The sequence below is a fragment of the Chaetodon trifascialis genome, chromosome 20 (assembly GCF_039877785.1).
Source record: "Chaetodon trifascialis isolate fChaTrf1 chromosome 20, fChaTrf1.hap1, whole genome shotgun sequence".
Classification (NCBI taxonomy): domain Eukaryota; kingdom Metazoa; phylum Chordata; class Actinopteri; order Chaetodontiformes; family Chaetodontidae; genus Chaetodon; species Chaetodon trifascialis.
The window spans coordinates 15876378-15880700 of record NC_092075.1 but is presented as its reverse complement, the minus strand read 5'-3'; positions in this window follow the sequence as shown (position 1 = coordinate 15880700).

Below are 4323 nucleotides of genomic sequence, written 5' to 3'. Positions count from 1 at the left end.
TAGCTCATCACAATTTCAGGCAGCCCAGTCTGATCCCAGGACAGTGCCAAAGCTCATACAGCTGCTGTGGTCACATTGTCCCTCAGCAGTGTTGTTGTGCCAGTGCACCTGTCAATAGATGACGCCGATATTTTGTCATGGCAAGGAAAGCACAGGTGTAATTAATGACATTAATAATGTTTCCATTTAGAGGCACCAGCAAGTCACAATGCATAATACCAGGGCTCTGTAAGTGACACACCTAATGGAGTGCAGCCATGATCGATGATATTAGTTACACCTGTGCTGGACCAGTTTGTCCATGTTCTTATTTCATGAGTATTTATTTAAAGTTGTTTCTTCTGCAGTGCAAGCTGAACAAGCTGCTCTGTTGCTAGCATGAGAGGGGTTAATTATCTTACAGTAGGTCTTTCACCTCATGGGATACGCTTCAGTGGCTTCTATTACAGTATTTTCTGTGAGCAGAGTCGTGTTGAGCTGCAGCAAAAGCTCAAAAAGTGTTTATTCATCTTTGTTTTGTTCCCTCACCTTCATTCCCAAACTATGCCCATTCTCTTTTCCTCAAACTTCGACACAGATTTAATAGAACTAATGATGTGCACCCCCGCACGGCACTCCAACATCCTCCAGACACAGGGGGCAGCAAATGCTAGAGGCTTTGGCACATAACGAGGAGCTAAATAAAAATGTGTCCAGCAGAGATGTGTGAACTGAAGGGAGGTTCGCTTCCACTGGACCGTTTAAAAACAAAAGAAACTACATTTCACGTGGCCCTATTATCGACAGTGTCACAGCAGACACAGCCCCAAATTATGGCCATGGTCACAGCTGATTGCAGTACACAGATGTCGGTCCACACCGGGTGTTCAATTACAGAGATTTAATTTTTCCCTTCACAGCGTTTATGCCTTGCAATAAACAGCATATATTGTTGCTTTCTCCTCAGATGGCTTCTAATCTGGCAGAAAATATCATTGAGAAACGTGAAAACAATAAGACTATTATGACATGATGCAACAATTTATATGTGCATGTTTTTTTGTGCAGATAAGAGGAGAAGAGAGGTGTGTGCCATACAACGCTTTTACCACAGCGCGTCAATATTTCACCACATTCAAGTTTTAAAAATCCAAGAGCCAGCCATGTTAGACGACCGTCCTGGAACCAGACGGCTGTAATTGGCTCACGTCAGCTGAGGAGACTGAGTGGGCTCCAAGGAAGAAGTTGGCCTGACTGGTGGAGGTGGGATGTGATGTTTTTGTTGCATGTGGAGGTGGATTTAAAAATGGATTGGAGGGATGGAGTTGGACGGTATGGCGTGTTGTTAGTTTTGATGTGTTGAAAATGTCGATGTGTCAGTTGGCAATGTTAGAATGAGGACTGAAGTGGGAGTGGGTAAACCCTGATACTGGATCATTTTATGACTTTAAAAGCCGCCTTTTCTTGTGCCAAAAAGGAGTAAAGCTGCAGCAAAAACTGAGAGAGCTCTCCGAGTTTCATTAGAAATCCTGTACTGCCTCACAGACCTGTTTATGAACTCCGTGATGTGACTGATGCACTGACATTTTACTGTGGCTCCGCTCTGGCACCACTTCCCCAGAGCCGTGATCACACCGCCACGGCTGTTTACCATTACTCATCCCTGCTGAGTTGAAGCCATCACACAACAGTGGCCAGCCGCACCACAGCACCTCGGCCAGCAGCTGGCCCTGATACACTCTCTGTAGGACAAGCCAGATAACCTTTATACTGAGCTCCTCTGGATTACACATGGGGGGTGATGACTCACACTTGTTGCCTTGGTACTATTGCAGGCTCACATCTGTGCATGCAACACACTTGTATTCATGCACTCTTCCGTTGTGAAACCCTGAATGGAAACTTGTTTTATTAAAGCCTTGAAATGGGAACATTATTGGATTGTATCATCTTAATATCTCGGCTTTAGTGTTATTCTGTGTTTTTTCTGACTGTTAACAAATCCCATGAGAACCAAAAACCAACAGTGTTGGATGTTAGTCCACATCTCAGCATGCTTTCTGACATCCCCACCTTTAAAAACAACCTTTAAACACTTTTTTAAAAAAGCACAGGAAATCTTGTTTTTTGAGGCGGATGACTAAACATTCAGTGCACTCATGAGTATTTACTGCAGCAAAATGGTGTATGAGGGATTGATTGAAGACCACAGTGGCCATGTTCATGATAATGAAGAAGGGAAATTATCAGCAAGTGCACCCCTGTTGCTCAGTGATGTGTTTATGGTCGCAGAGGAATCACCTACCACTTTGGCTGTATGGACAACACCTGTTGGCATGCTCAGTTCATTGTTGGTTTTGATCCTTTAATGTTATTTGTTGACTATAAGAGCAATGTTGATTATTGCCAGGCTTATCCTTTAACAGCAAAACATGGCAGCACAGATTCCATAACTTGTCTGTTTACTTAGTCTTTCACACTGCTTGCTTTAAAGCTTGATCGGCCAATTAGTCTTACACCTTGTCACGATTTGGCACGGTCTACTACAAGTTTAAATGAACTGGAACGTCTTTGTTGAACGGATGGTTCCACTGACAACGTCCATCAAACTGACTGGTGCAAACACCGCAGCAACATGCGCAGAAGATCGAAAATGGATTGTGTAAAAGGTGAGAAACTTTCGCTATTTTGAAACAAAAGAAATGACAGAAAAATGTCACTTGATTCCAGAAAATGCTTGAAATAAGTTGATTTAAATCAGTAAAATTTCAAAATTCTTCCACCATACTTGTTCATTTGATTACAGTGCACATTCTAATTTATTTATAGACTTTTTCAAGCTTTACCACATAGTAAATTAATAATAAAATAAAGAGAGAGAAGAAAATTAACAACGAAAAGAAACCCATTTTAATGACTTTCTCTGCTTTATGTGCTGCTGCTTTCATAGATGAAAGACAGAGCCACGCGGCTTGTCATCAAACTGGCAAGTCTAATCTATTTTCAACCCTGTTCAGTGTACTGGGCCTGTAGACTTAATCATACGCTGTATATCCCAAACGGTATAAGGGCTGCATCTCAGGGCTTAAAACAATCTTTCCCATTAGCCTAGTAATTCACAAGGCCGATTGGGTGGGACAACTTTGGACTAATCCAGAGCTCAAGTTTCACATTTGACTCAGCGTTTAATGCAGCAATTAGCCCGGTCAAGAACATCATCATTGTATCTGTTATGAAACAATTACATAACATCCTCATCTAAGCTGTTTTTCTCCCACGCATGCTCTTTCATTCTTTGTGTCCTTTTATCTCAATTTCCTGTTTTGTCTCTGTGCGTCTTTCTCTTTCTCTCTCTTTCGACTGCATGTGTCTTTCTCGCTCCCATTTTTTACTGTTTGACCTTCAGTTTAACTTTTGGGGAGATGCTGCTGCTGGACTTTATTTTACAGATGGTTAAAAAAGTAGTACAACCTTCAGGGCAGCAGAGGTTATAGCTACACTGTGAGTACAACAAGTATGTTTTCCTTCTCTGTTTCACTTTTTAAAGCTTTACAAGGCTTTGAGGCAAGGCACCGTTCAAACCGCAGTCTATGTCCAACCGTCTCTCTTCCAAACCCTTAAGAAGGTGACTTCTTGGCAGTATGAGAAACACTCAGCTTCTTCTGCTACACAACTGCCACCTCTTTCTGTCTGCCTTCTGACTGAGACTTCATGAGTTAAGTTTTAAGGGAAAGTCCTTTGCCCTCTGTGGAATGTATAATCTCTGCAATCACATTTGATGAAGCAACCATGTTTTCTGTCCAGCCGCTCGGAATACTCAAAGCGAGGGAGCTGATAACTGTCTGAATTTTAAACAAGTGGGAGGTCAGTGCTACTTTAGTGCCACTGTAATTGACTCTCCGCTAATCCCTGCCCTTGAGAGTTGGTTAGCTGGAGTGGACGAAGCTTTACATTTGCATTAAAGCAAACAAATAAGAAAGAAGACTGAGAGGTCTGAATACGGCATCTTATTCTCTAGTGTCTTGTAAATACTGGTGCCTATGTAGGAAAATACTGCCAGCAAGTGGTCAGATAATTAAATTCAATGCATTATTGTTGAGCAATTTTCAGTGGAAACATATAAGGATAATATGCTCATATCATTTACAAAATTAAGTTGTGCAATTTAATGAATCAATACAAAGAAATCTGGCAATTTTATATGTGATTTTGCCTATATTGGCATGTATTGTTAAGGAAAAATAATCTCTAGATTTCAACTATATTGTCCATCCCTATGCTGAATGTTTTTGTTGGAATTCTGCTTAAAAAGGGAGAAAAGACCCAAGTTTCTCAAGAAGGAGA